This window comes from Tamandua tetradactyla, chromosome 8 (assembly GCF_023851605.1).
Source record: "Tamandua tetradactyla isolate mTamTet1 chromosome 8, mTamTet1.pri, whole genome shotgun sequence".
Lineage (NCBI taxonomy): Eukaryota > Metazoa > Chordata > Mammalia > Pilosa > Myrmecophagidae > Tamandua > Tamandua tetradactyla.
Genome location: NC_135334.1, coordinates 87,852,001 through 87,867,170, shown reverse-complemented (window position 1 = coordinate 87,867,170; position 15,170 = coordinate 87,852,001). Strand labels below are relative to the sequence as shown.

General features: G+C 42.3%; 1 protein-coding gene across 9 annotated transcripts in view; it reads right to left on the bottom strand.

Moving 5' to 3' along the window:
- The window catches only part of TEAD1 (TEA domain transcription factor 1), a 280,155-nt gene that overhangs the window by 193,063 nt on the left and 71,922 nt on the right, over positions 1-15,170 (bottom strand). Inside the window, exon 1 of one of the 9 annotated variants that reach the window (XM_077114017.1) lies at positions 11,259-11,397. The exons of the other annotated variants lie outside the window; for them this stretch is intronic. The gene's annotated coding sequence lies outside the window, so the exon portion shown is untranslated. Of the gene's footprint in view, positions 1-11,258; positions 11,398-15,170 lie in introns of those variants that run through there. 9 annotated transcript variants of the gene reach the window in all.

The window sequence follows — 15,170 nt, the reverse complement described above, 5'->3', positions numbered from 1 at the left end:
CAAAATTGTCAAGCTTAGTGTTGTTAGACATTAAACAACCTCTAAAGAGCTGTTACTTGGGGAGAGTGTAGAGCCATTCAGTGGACATTTCAAAGAAGATTCTGGTTCTACATAAGGAGAAATTTTCTGCTAGTTGAACTATTAAATAAGGGTTAAGCTGCATTATAAGACAGGCAGCTGAGTCTTGAGGAAAACCCCTTAGGGTTAACTCTAATAAGAGTCACAAGTTCTTGATAGTACTCTAATTGAGTACTTACCAAATACAGGTACTCTCCTAGTGCTCATATGTTCTTATTAATTTACTGCAAAGGGAAGAACTCTGTGTCCAGGCTCCTGTCATCCAGTCAACTGGAGCTCAGTGGAATGGAATTACCTACACTGGACCTAAGCCAGGAAACAGCCCCAAAGACGACCAGATACATAATCAACAGAGCTATACAGGCACTTGGTTTTACAACCCAATTGTAAGATGAGGCCTGTATGGGCAGAGAGTTTCCGATCACAAGACTGGGGCTGGCTGAGAAAAGCTCCTGTACTGGATACCAAAATAACCATTCTGGCATTCCATCCATCAGCTCCTTTCCAGTCCAGCTCAAAGTGTACCTCATCCTGGAACTGTCCTTGAATTCGGTGGCTCAGAGAGTAGCAACCACACATTATGAGTATCCTAAAACTGTGTGGAATTAACTACCACCCACTCTACGTGTCTTCTGAATTTATAGCAATAAGCACCTGCTCCTTTAAGATCTAATCACATGAAGTATGCACAGACTATTTGTGCCTATATAGCTCATGTCCTTAACCTTGCCATACATCCTTTGAGCAGATGTATCAACTTTCACTCAATTCAGCAAATGAATAATAACACAGTCCTTTTTGGTCGGGGGGAAGGCTGATGTAGTATTTAGAACCATACAGATCTGGTTCCCAATCTGACTCACCCACTAAACAAATGAGTTAATCTCTCAGAAGCTCAAGTTTTCATTTGCAAAATAGAAACAAGTTAAATTCAACCCCATTACAGAAAATTTATCAAGAGATGGGGTGAAGCTATTCCACAGGTTGCCATAAAGGTTTAGTGAATTAATGAATAAAGACATTCTGTCATCTATAAACCATTGAAAAGATGTTCACTTATTTTCAAGGCCTTTATCTCTAGACAGTGATATGTACCTTATGATGCCCAAACACCTACTGATAATGGGATGGTGAAGAAATGAAGGAACTTTCCCTAATGCTTCCCTTTGGGAAATCAATTTATAAACAATGGATCCTCTTCCTTAAGGTCTCTAGGTGACAAAAGGGACAATTTAGATTGGTGACAAATATTATTTCTTATACTCTTCTAAATCTGAATTTGATCAAAAGATCTATAGCTTTCATAGTCTTCTGCACAGATCAGTTCAGGGTAACAACCCCACCAGAGTTCACCAAGAAGGAAAAAGAGGGGAAGGGAACCCTTGTTTATTAAAACACAGTGTATCATGAAGCTCCCATGTGCCTCAGTTTCCATCGTCCACACTTTTCTGAAAGCTCATTTTTTCCTGAAACTCTCCCCAGCCATTATAATAAACTCTAAAAAGATCTGTTACCAGTGATCCAAATACTGCTAATTGCTCCTAACAGCCACACTCCCTAAATGGATAATTCTTTCACAATTGCCCCCCTGGTCCTTCAAGAAAAGTTACAAGAGTACAGTGGAGTGATAACATCGGCGTGATCAACCAGTACACTTTTATTATAAAAGCCTAGGAAAGGAAGGGCGTGAGATGGTCGAATACAGATGATTCTGACACTAACACTATTTAACAAGCAGATGCACAGAGCAGGTTGAAGTGGGATCCAGGAATGTGCAGCTCCTTTCATCTTAATTCTTCTGTGTCTATCACAGTGGAAGCATCTCATCTATTTATGGTAATTTAAGGGTTCTTTGAGGGCAATATATGTGCTCCTCACCTTGAAAATAAACCCTCTTGTTTAATGAAATGCCACTGAATACGAGTGTCACACACAAAAAACAACATATGGCTTATTTCAGTCAAAGTCTTAATACTATGAGGCAAGAAAAAAACAGGTGGCCTGGGTGCTCTATATCCATCCAACTGAGCAACCCCAGGACCACACGGCCCTCATGGCCCCCTGTGCCTCAATTTCCACCGCTAACACTCAAGAAGCCATTCATCACCTTGGTTCCAACAGACTCTACCAAAAATGGAACTTAGTAAACTGGTCTGTGATTGCTCCTCCCATCCCAAAGTACATGAGGGCAGGAACTAACACACTTCCGACAGTATCACCAAATTCTAGCATAGTACCTGGCATAAGTAATACACAACGAAAAGAAAGTGTGAACCAATAACCAGGTAACATGAATATTCTTTGATAACGACTTGACTGAAGTTATCAACCAAACTGTCCATGGGGAAGAAGAGTTTCAGTTCCTTTCCCATTCTTTACACTGTTTCTGATCCAGGTGCTGATGAGAATTAAAAGCTCCAAAGGATATCACCAAATTAGGAAGATGTAAGAGGACCGGCTTAACACATCCAGAAGGATGGATAATCGAGAGTTATATATGATCCAATTTCTTATCACAATTAGAGACAACCAACAGACTTTCTGTGTTAGAAGGGCAAATATAATTTGGCTCCCCGGATATAGGCTGCTTCTACCATGAACAAACTTTATTTTGGGGGGGAATGGCAATTTCTGAGAAACACTATTTAACCTTCTTTATTTCTTCTATTTCCCTTTTCTTTTGGGGAAGAAAAAAAGAACCAAGGTGAAAGATATAAGGAAAGCAACAAGGGAGCAAAGTGGGAAGGGTGTAAAGACCAGAAACCAAAGAAACAGATGAGGAAGAAATATAAAGAGGTGAAATATGGTAACAAAGCACACTTAATTGAACATGTGAGTGGAAAGGGCAACATATAGGGAGTGGTAACAGGAGAAAAACTAAGAAAAGAGATGTTCCTAAGCGCTACGATGAATGTAGACGTAAGTACAGGTGGAAACCATTTTAGGATTTAAAGAAAGAGTACCATGTGATTGAGAAGATATTTGCAGTAGACAGCTCAATCAAGCATTTGATAGTCTGAAGGTCGCTGTGATCTCAGTGAAAACCCACGACCAGTTCCAGTTTTTCTCATAAGAGAAAAGCTCCCTCCAACAAAAACACCAGGAAAAATGATGCTTTACTTCCAAAGTAAACTGGTACCTCAAATCCAAATTCAACCTTCATTCAATGAACCACCAGGTTTCAAGCACAGCACCAGAAGTTTTCACGTACAGAATCTCATTTAATCATTTCATTATCCCTGTCAAGTATTATCCCCATCTTATGAGGTTCAGGGAGCTTAAATAAGTTGACCAAAGTCATATACATAACAGAATTTGAATCCAGGAGTCATTTGTCCAGATAGGATGAACATCCCATGAGAATATGAGACTCACATTGAATACTCACTAGACAGTGAAGTGGAGGCTGGATTTCAAATTCTGTTAAGAGAGAATGTAGGTAGTGCTGAATTCCCAGCCTTATCTTCAACTGACATCATCAAACACAGAAATTAATAAATTCCTAATGAATAGTGATGATAATGACTCACCTCCCTGGACAGGTGGGAGAAACGTGGGACATGAATGGTGGTTAATCACTTTTATAACTGTAAAGTGGGCCGTGTTCTTATTGTCCTATCATTTCACCAGCCAACCTTGCGACCAAGTGGCCGGAGGAAGACAGATGAAGATAGGCAGCCTGGGTTTCACAGGCTGCCACTAGGAAGATGGAGTTGCAGAACATATGCCATTATCAGAGCAAGAGCAGAATTCCAGGGAATGCTGACACTGAGAGCTGAGGCAATGTCTGCCCTGGAGCCAGCAGCAAATATTGCACCTTGGTGTCATATACTGCCAACAGGTTCTCTTTAATTTCAGCAGGGAGGAGTGGATAAGTATTCTTCCTCATTTGTGAATAATCACTTCCAGATCAGCAGGATCTATCAACAAGCCAATAAGACCTGGATGAACACCCTGTTAGAGGATTTAGCGTTACCTTTCTGAGATTCCTGAATTAATTCTCAGTACCATCAACCTTAAGTAATCTCCCAGATGACAGCTCAAGAAAGGTTGTGATCGATTTCATGCTCTGTAGCACTAATGAGACCACTCTGCATCACCAGTCTTTAAAGGAATCACCTTTCAAATCCCCTTAATGAATCTACTAGCCACTGAGAGCCAAAATTCCTGCCCCTTCTCGCATTACTACCACCTATCAAGCTGATCACTGCTCTCTTTCATCAGTGGACATCTTTAAAAGGACAAGAAGGCAGTGCTTCCCACCTGATCATTCCAAAGCAAAGACTGGATAAAAGCAAAGACTCATAAGGTGAGCATCTGCTGGATTACATGACCTGCATGGGTTCCTGGGAGGTGGACAATTTAATCACAGGAAACACATTTCAGACTGACAAACAGTTTCCTACACTAAGAGAAAAACATGCCATAAGAGTTAGCAATAAATAGTTGACGATAAGTACTTCAGAAGAAAAACTCACAGATCCTTCTCCAGGAGTTGTCAGTAAAAGAAGGTAAAGCCCCAAACACTCAGGAAGACCCCAAGATTAACTCCCCAGTTCCAATACATGTGCAGTAAGCACACATTTAAGGTAGATTAGCTCACTGTAATGCTTACTGAAAACAAAGAAAACAAATATTGGGAAAGTAATACTTTTAAACCACTAACCTGTTAGGTAGTGTCATTCTCTTAATTGGCAAGAATTCACCACCTGAAAGCCTAATTTCTTAGCATTTTAAATGACAAGTACAAAGTAAAAATTAAAAAGTAGACCATTCATATTTTAAGAGACAGCAACATGCCAGACCAACACATATACTCCTTTTGGCCAAACCTTAAGCCAAGCACTCAAGGGAGGGCCCATCTCCGCCCCATGTCCAAGGGAATGCCTACAAATGGAAGCCCCACCATCAGGGTGTTGCTCCCAGGGTGACAAGTCTACCTGCTTATAAAGGTCAATGGAGACTCACTCAATATTTCACAGTGTGTCACCAGCCAACTTAACAATATGTGGGCTGGGATGACTCTGAGTAGCAGAAGCTGACCTTCCCAGATGTGGTCCCTTGACAGATTCTGAATTATAATTTCTTCTTCATCACAAATGGCCCACTCCATCTTCTATGACGGGATGCTTCTTCCATCCTGGCCCTCCTTCCATAACCCTGGGTTATTTAGACAGGTCGTGTTGATGGTTAAATCCAGTCCACCTCTCAGTAGGTCATATGCCAATCAAAAAGAAAAACTTGAATAAAGATGGTATTTTTTAAAGGATTAATCGTGAAGGCCAAGCTCTGTTCTTTTTCTTCTATAAGAATCACTGGTATTCAGAGGTTCTCTAAAGATTCAGTGGATCCATGCAGATACCATCAGTGCTCACACTGGAGGATTCAGCACGTCAAGTTTCAACACATCCAGAATGAACACAAACCTCCTTCTGTCTACTTGGGTCTGCAAGTTTGGTTTCATTCCTACATCCACATGAGGTCCCCACCTCTATTCCTTCCTTTTTGCTCCCTTCTTTTCTCCACTTTTAACTTAGCTATTTTACATCCTTAAATTCATCTTGGAATAAGACAAAGTATATACATATGAAGGGGGATTTATTTCTGTTTTCTAATGATCTGATTCAATTTAATGCAGCAAAGCATTTATTGCATTTCCCCCACCTCCACCCCATCCCGGAACTAGAGAACATAAAGATGCTATGCTCCCTGCCCTCAAGGAGTACCCTATTCAGCTGGGAGACAAGAAAACTATCCTTTCAAGGAAGGTTGCCTTGACCTCTCCTCCCATAAGAGAGTTAAGCACGCCCTTCTACATGTGCCTGCGGCCCCTCTGCAGGCCACTGCCAATGAACTGTCGCACTCGCTGTACAGGAATGGTTTATGTCTCTGTCACCTTTGTGAGTTGGTAAGATCTTTATGAGTTGGGGCCATGCCTTCACTCATTTTTCTACCCTTGGCATTTAGCACAAATAATGGTTCTCAAAAAAATGACAGATACCTAAATAATGACCCAATGGGTGAATAAATGAGTGAACAAATGAATGAACAACAACATAAGGTATCAAGCGCTGCCACAAAGGAGTAAACAAAGTGCCACTGGCGCACAAAAGTAGGATGGGTTTATTCTGTCTCTCAGGTCAGGAAGCGTGTCACGGGAGGGGACACTGGGCCAGGTCTTGAAGTCTGAGCGGGACTTGGCAGGCCATTTACAAGCACTGCAAGGGGAAGGCCTGTTCAGAAAAGAGGGTGAAGCATGCGAGCACAAGTACGGAGCTGAGGCTGCAAGTGACCAGAGCCGGGTCAAAAGGAACCTCAAAGGCCATGCCACAGGGTTTGGACTGCTCCATACAAAGGCAACAGGAAAACACCAAAAACATCAGGAAAGCGTAAGCAACTCCTGAGGGTATATGTGTGTGCAAATGGGGAGATAAAAGATAAAGAACAGATCATTTTGTAAAACTGGAATCAAAACTTTTAAATCAAAAGCATTCTCATAGTGTGGTCTAAGGCCAGAACAGTCCTCTAGATAAATTCAAGTGTTACAATGTGCACATCCCTTAAGCCTTCTAGATCTATAAAGGGATTTTAATGCACCAAAAGACAGGGACAGTTTACACAGGTGTGCTTGTTTAAACAGCCCAGAGCCATGAGATTAACTCTCCTCAGTGCCCAGTCACTCGGCTCTTCCATTAAATGCTTAAAGCCCTCTGCTTACTTCCCTGGCCCCTGAAGAGAAGTTGTGTGCTGACAGTGTGGTTATGCCCAAGCCCAACTGCCATGCTTACACAGAGACTCACACACGTGTACAGACAGCCAATGTGCAAATAGCAGCTAATGTTGGCATGAGCAAATGTGCAAAGTAATAAAAATATATGACAGTGCTTCTTCGCAAATATCCGTGGGCTCCCAATGGTCACCCATACGGCCAGGTCCCCATCCTTCAAACGAGAGCTGCAAGCTGCCATTTAGTAAGGTCCCAATGATGGAGCAGCTGCAAAACAGGTCTAACACTAAAAGGAATACAAATGCAGAGGCATATTAAAGTCTCCTCCCCCCAGTTCCTGCCTGCCAAATTAAAACCCGGTCCTTAGTTTATATCCAGTTCAAGTTCAGCAGGAAAAAGATCTTGGCACTCTGGCTAGAAATGTGCTGAGGCAGGATAAGTGAGTAACTATTACTCACCCTGCAGACAATAAGTCACACAAATGAACAGATACTAACTGAGCACCTACTATGTGCACGGCACTACCAGATAGTCCAAATGCACCGCAAAAGGGCACAGAGTGGGGCAAAATCTCCTGCCAAAGAGAGGTACAGAAAGAAAGGCAGAGGCACCCTGTTACCAAGGCACCCAACTCTGGAATCACATCTAATGTCTGCCTTCCACATGGCACAGGTGCACTGAGGAGAGCTATCTCCATCCATGGGCCTCCTCGCCCATGACACACCCCCTGCAAATGAGTCAGCTATATTGGTTAAAAAGGTAAAAGGCTACACTTGATTCAATCAACATTTCTGCAGTGCCTTAGCATGCACAAAGGGGGAATCTCTTTAGGAAGAAATAAAAAAATTTATATATATATGCATTTCCTCCCACATATTGTCCTAAGCCTAGGAGGGTAACAAGGGAAGTTAAACCCTGGTATTTCTCTCCTTAATTAAAATGTAATTATATCCAATCACATTTACAAAATGCTACTAAACCCTCCCTCTCCCTTCCTCTCTAAGACATTTCAACATGCTGATTCCCTCAGTCCAACTGCCTAAAGATGACTCTACACTTAAGATGTGACTCGAGACACCAGAAGGCCCAAAGGCCAAACCAACCAATGAAAACCCCACATACACACAGCCCCGGCATCATCGGTACTGACACTTTCAACATCACTTATCTGCATTAAGGCACTGTCCCTAAGGGCTCTGTAAGATACCCAAAAGTTTTTGCTCAGCAGAGAACCTGGCTGAGGCAGGGCCCAAAGAGCAAAGGAGGTAGGTCATCACCCGGATCCTCCCTCTCTCTCCAATACAACTGGTTTCCACTCCTCATCTCTCAACTTTACCCCCTCAGCTTCTCTCCACCCCACTGACTGCTTATATCTCCCAAGCAGGATCTCATTATCTCTCTCCCTGACCTGGCACATCTCTTGCCTGCCTCCATTCTCCTACACACCACCTTCCTCCGCCACCACCACACCACTTCTGACAACCGGGTTCCCCAATGACACAGGTGGCTTCTTAATAATATAGATTCCCAGCTTTGATGCCAAAGTACTGAATCAGAATTTCCAGGTGATGTATTTTTAGACAGCTTCTCCTGCTCTGACAGCCAGAGGTTTTCCTAAAATAACTTTTAGCAAATGTCTAATTTAAAATCATTCAGCAGAATCCCCACCTCAATTAAGAACCCAATCGCGTAACAGGGCATCCATGCCCCTTTACCACTAGATCTCAGCCTGTCCTTTGAGCCTCCTGCCCAGGACCCCTGCATTCCAGCCACCCAAACGCTCCAAGGTATCTGGGCACAGCAAGAGCCTGGCTTCTCCACTTCCAGCGCCTGGGCACCCCTGCTGAGAAGATTCTGCTCTCAAGGGCTCCTTTGCCTAGTGAACGTCCATTGGTCCTTTCGAGTACCAAAGCCATTGACTAAGAGTGGTCACCGCTGTGTCCCCAGAGCACCTCAGACACACTTTCAACCCCACAACTGGTACATAGGCTTCATTATAAATCCTCTTAAGATACCATCTCCCTACTCATGAGGAAGCACCTCTGTGTTCCTACATCTGACAACTCCTACGATACCTGAATGGTTGTTGGAGCTCAAGAGATGCTTCCTAAATGGTATCACTGTCTTTTTTGATGATTACTCCTAGCTGCACAGACCATGCTGTCCATGCAGCATCCACCCAGCAGATTCAGCAGAGTAGTTTTAAAAAATCTAAAGAACACATTAGGGCTTGAAGTCCCAAATTTCAAGTATTAGCTGTATCTCAGGTTTTTTTCTGTACAAAATGGGAATGAATACTATTACCTACCTGTTGTAAAGACTAAATGAGAGGATCTGTGTAAACATTAACAGAATAGCTCAATCACTGAGTGATTATGTGTACGACTTATCTGTATGCACACACACATCTCAGAACTGTGCCTGACACTCTGCTTCTGTATCTGTCATCCTGGATAGACTGCAAGTTTTTCAAAGACAGGGACTCTAACATAGCATAGATGCTAAATAAATAGATTTATTTTAGCATAACCACAGAGCTAAATAAAAAACTCAATGACTTGAAAACTTTCTTGAAGTCTCCAAAAACTAGCTGATAGCTACCCTCAACAACCAACTCCGCTTTTCTAGAATCTCGGGCTAGCCCTCCACCCCAGGGTGGGGTCTGTTACTACAGGGCCACAATCTGAGGTCTTAACTGCTGACCCAAGCTGGTGGCATCCCAGTCCTGACCCCGCGGCAGCCTGCCCACGGCCCAGAGACCTCAGGCAGCAGCTGCTCATCCTGGGAGAGCTACAAGGTGGAGCCCAACTCTCCAACTCTCAGCCAGTTCACTCCCCAGTAGCCTGGGGGCCATAGTGGGGTCTGAGGTGTCAGGTTACTGCAAAAAATAACAGCAGGTCTACACTGGGAGGCCAAGTGAGGGTGGGAAGTAAGGGGGAGGGGGAGGGGGAGGAGAAGAAAGCAGGTCAGGAGAAGGAAAAAAGCAGGAATTTGAGCTTGAGTAGAAGAGGAATTTAGATTTTAAGAAAGATCCTTTAAATTCATAACTACTCCCTTGACATCACTACTGCCCTTGCAATAATACATTCATTCAGTATCCAATCAGAATCGCTTACATTTATATTATATTTTACTTTGAAAGTACTTTTGAAAACAGTATTTTAGGGCAAAAGGGTGATTTTTTTTTTTAAGTTTGCTTATTTGTGTAATACTATTTATAAAAGTCAGATTTGGATCAGTGAAGAACTTAAGTATTCCCACTCAACAAATTCTTGACATTACTCAGCTTTATTTTTCTCAAAACTAAATCCAAACATGACAGAGCCAATCAGATCTATTCAAAAGGGGACAGATCTTCGAGAAAGAAACAGCCAATAAAAAGCACGTATTTTTTTCTCCCTAAAATGAAGTCAAAGTTCGCTCCCGTGCAGGAACACTGCTGGCTTGATGTGGTCTGACTCAGCCTGGGTATTTCAAATAAATTTACTTCAATCACTTTAGTGAGTTAGCAGGTTATTGATTCTACATCCATTGTTCTTTCATCTTTTTGCTTTACTCCGTGCATGTTGTCTCTTTAATTTGCTCCTAGCAACCATTTTATAAGTGGGTGGATATATACCCAACGATGAGAAGAGCTACCCTTCTTCAGCCTGACGGATAAACCCAAGACCAGGCCATCCACCACGGTGATTAAGTTTCCCACTGTAATCCCTTACGGTGAGACACTGAATGCCTTGGCAGTGCAAAACTGGGCTAACTCTAAAAGGCATAGCAGACTCCCAAACTGAAGGCGCTGAAAGGCAGACAGATTTTTAAAATTCTAAGGACAAAAAAGAAAAATGGCATTCTCTAAGTTTTTAAAGTTATATTTGGTGGAGAAAAGAGCCCCAAAGTCACATTATTGTGTAGTTACTGATTTATGTTTCATTTTAAAATATCAGGATTACAACCATTAAAAGGCACAGCTGTATTCAGGGCTGCCTGTTGCAAAAGCCCCCCACCCCCCCAAAAAAGAACTGTCTTTAAATGACAATTTTATTGGTAGCCAAAACAGCAACTGTTCAACATGCAGACAAGCAATTCTGTGTTTTTCGCTTTCTTCTTTAACTTAAAAAGCATCCCTTTCCCAATCAAATCGATCAAAAACGTCAAAGGAATCTATCATTACTCTATTTGAGTCCTGTAACTTTAGAAAAATGTCACCTAGATTGTGAAAATAACTGCAGTTTCATTCTGTCTGTAAAAAACAGCCAGTCTAGTTTCCAGAAGAGAGAATCTCATCCACCTGGCTACTCTATGTCCACAGTTCATGCAGGACACATCACCGTGCAATTATCAACCAGCATTGACACTGGCTAAAAGATCTTTAATAATCCTGATTTTTTTTTTTACCATAAAAGCTCTCATTATCATCCCAGCTCTCTCTGCTTGTTCAGCGTGCCTGGTCACTTACACGAGGATGAGAAAAAAACGTGGACTGGACTCATCTTTCCCCAGCCAGGTCTCCCAGGAAACTGTTCCTGTCTCCACAGCCTGATGCCACCGCACTGGCCGATGGAGGTTAAAATTAGCCGAGCCCTAGAGCCTCGGGTAACCTTCTGACAAGGTTAGCTGGCCGAGCAGTGGCTCAGGAAGGGACATTAACTTTCAACAAGCCCGTCAGGGCCTCTTGGAACCCTTGCAGTCTGAAAGCCTCAGGAGCCCGGTCCACCAGTGAAGAGGAGGCTGACCCAGGCCTCTTATTTTTAGCCCATAGAGTCAGCAGCTTCTTTTATGGAAGATAATTACAACTCCCAAACTTGTTTCTCCGAATTTAACTTCAACGTAGTCATTAATTGTACAATAATTTTTTAAGATGTTAACTGGATTTATAAAACATAATATATGGTACTCTCCTAGTTCTACAACTGACACAGTCGACCCCAAAAATGGACCATATACAATGTACTTAAGGAAAATAGAAGCCTTACCGGGATCTCACCATTACATAATAGTGTTAACAATGTATTTTAATGTGTTTTCTTACACTAGTAAACAATTCATTGTTGTTATTATTTCATCCAATACTTTGGGGTTCTTTTACTGCCCTTCTAACATTTTACGTTCTGCATTTCCTGAGTCCTGAAATGTTCTTTGGATCCATGATTTTTAAGAGATGTTTATATTCCATGTCAAGGATATATTATTTAACTATTTCTCCGAGCCTAGGATATTTAGATTTTGCCCAGCTTTTTTTGTTTGTTTGTTTGGCATGTGCAGGCTCTGGGAATCGAACCCAGGTCTCCGGTGTGGCAGATGAGAATTCTGCCACTGAGCTACCCTTGCACCGCACTGCTCAACTTTTTAATGTTATGACAAACATCCTTGTAATCATTTTCCTAAGGATAGATTCCTACGATCAACAGGTGGAAACAACAAAAAGGCCACTCACTCAGGCAAGGGACTGCGCCTGTCATACTCTATAGGCAATATTTTCTGAATGAATGCTTGTGTCTAAGTGCTTTCCAAAAAGACAACCCTAATTCTAATGTGACACCTTGCAAGCACCTACTGGGAGATAATCAGGTCCAGCACATCCAAAGTCCCCTCAACACTTAGATAAAGGAAAAGAGAGCAACTCTATCTAGCGCCCTTCCATAAGGATTGGTAGAATCAGTTCCCCAAATCCCTGAATGCCCCTGCCCCCCACCCCATACCCTCAGGTCTTCCCACTATTCAACAAGTAAAGAGCAAAAGCCAGCCACAGCCAGGGGCCTCCAGGAACACCAGCCAAGAAGGTCCCCAATGTCCTTCCAGGACTGGCTAACAAATATTTTAAATATCACCCCTGGTCATAGATAACTTGTAACTCAAGTTAATCCCTCCCCTCCACCCGCCTCCCCACTGTTTAAAATTTTACTTTCCATTATGTCAGCACTGTTTCTTTATTTATAACTCTAATATTTTATTTCGGGAAAAAAAAAAACCTGAAATTAACAACTATTGGGAAGCAATTACCAAGATGCCTAGCAGGTAGCCGTCTCTTCTAAATCATTGTCAATAAAGCACAAGTAATTAGGTTAAATAAAAATGGAGTTTATAAGGATAAGATTCAAGAACGTAGTACCAGTACCAATGATACCTGTTCTCGAAGGACAAAAGCCATAAGCTTATTCACATGGGACTTGGAGGAACTCTTAGATCATCAACTATATTCTCAGCAAGCTAAAGCAAAAATATTGAAACGCTAAAATCTGGGGAAATACTGATGAGTCAGCTACAGCTGACCTATGCCCAGAATATCCTTGGACTGGTTTCCCTGGAATACCAAGAAAAGCAACATTGATTGAGTGCTTTCAGCGTACAGGCATAATGTTGAATACTCAGAAGCACAATCTCTAACTCTGACATTCTTTGCTAAACTAAACAATTTTCCATAGAAGAGAACAGATAACTAGTGAGTGGGATAGAGCTTCATCTCCTCTAAATGCATGTGCCATTCCTCTATGGGAATGTCACGGCAGGAACACCAGCCGGGAAGGTTAAGAGGATCCAACAAGGGCCTATACAATCAGACCTTGAAAACTCAGAAGGTCCTAGCCTAGACCATGAGGGCAATGCCCAGGCCAGCAGCTGGCATCACAGCTCAAGCTGGAATAAGCTCAAGGCCAATGCCCACCCACATCTCCATTACAAAAGAACATATCCCAAACTCCAAGTCATTCTGAGCACTAGAGCCAGAGCTGCAGCCTCTCTGCCAAATCAACAAGATTTTAACCCATGGACCGAAAAAATGCTTCGGATTCATGAACCAGATACAAAGATATTTTAAGGAAATATCTTGTACTAGTAAGTATAATAATACTCATAGCTAACAGTTATTCAGTAGTTACTATATCTCAGACACAGGGATGAGGACTTTATTTAATCCTCATCACAACTCTATGAGATAGAGATATAATAGGACTATCTCCATTATTCAGACAAAGAAAATGAAGTTGAGAAACATTAAGTCATTCACCCAAAATCAACACTAGTTGGGGGCCAAAATGAAATTTGAACCCAGGTCCATCTCACCTTGAGCCCAAAGTCACATTACTATTCTAATCATCTTTGCAAGGTAGTGACCCTCCAATTACTGGAGGAGATCAAGAAGTTGAGTGACCTGTTAATGGGGATGCTACAGAAGGGACTGCGGGGAGGGGAGAGTATGGGGAAGGTCCACTGTAACCTCTGATCTACGGTAGGTGAGAACAAATTGCCCACCATGCGCTGGCTCTGCGTTAGATGTCTGTGGGACATGAGGGGTAGGCGAAACTCTGAATGAGTTCAGCACACTGGTGGAGCTGAACTAGCAGTCACACCTCTAATTTCAGCTCACAATAACAGGCTCAAAAGCAGAATTCCCTGCGCCAATGAAGGATCCCCACCCAGAAACTGTGACTGACCAGCAAAAACTGGCAGAAACATCTTTCTCAAAGCTCAAAAAAATGGTAAAGGACTTAACTCCAGTTCTGGAGGGAGCAGAGTAACTCTCATGCACATAAGTGGGAATATAAATGTCCACGCAATCTGTCTGGTGGTGGACTGAAGGGACTCATCATCACAGAACTTACCTCATATGTAGAAGAAAGCTCATGGAACTTGGCTACAATACTCTGGGAGAGCAGACAGGGCATGTTTCCTGAGGCAAAGGATTGCTGCCTGTGGGACATACAAGGTCCATGAGGCACTATTTCCTAGGGGGCATTTGGAACCCTGTATATGGGGGAATTCCTAAGGCCATATGCCATGTCCAAGACAAGAGGATAAACCAAAGGGATAAGGGAGGCCCCTACCCTTTGGTCTGGAACTATTTTCTAAACTTATTGTAGGAATAAGGCCTGAACAGGTAACTCCCACAGGGCACTCTGCAAAGACCAAGAAAGGTGATTTTTGGCAATCAAGGAAACCTCTGTCATAACACTAGCTACAAGCTGAAGGGGCAGACACATACCTTAGAGTCTAAATTTCAGCGATAACACATATTAGAATATTAAAATGCCCAGTTTCTGACAAAAGGTTACAAAACATACAAAGAAACAGGAAGCAACGGCCCAGGCAAGGAGAAGATTAAAGTGTAAGAAACCATCAATAAGGAGGATCAGTCCTGGGACTTACCTTGAAAAAAAAAGTACTAAACATGTTCAAAGAGCTAAAGGAAAACATGGAGAAAGAAGTAAAGAAAATCAGGAAAACAGATGAACACAAAGAAGATATCAAAAGAGATAGAAATTATGAAAAGGAACCAAACAGAGCGGAAGACTGCAGTAATATAAATTAAAAACTCCCTGGAGGGGTTTAACAGCAGATTGGAGCTGGCAGAAGAATTAGAGACCTTGAAAAT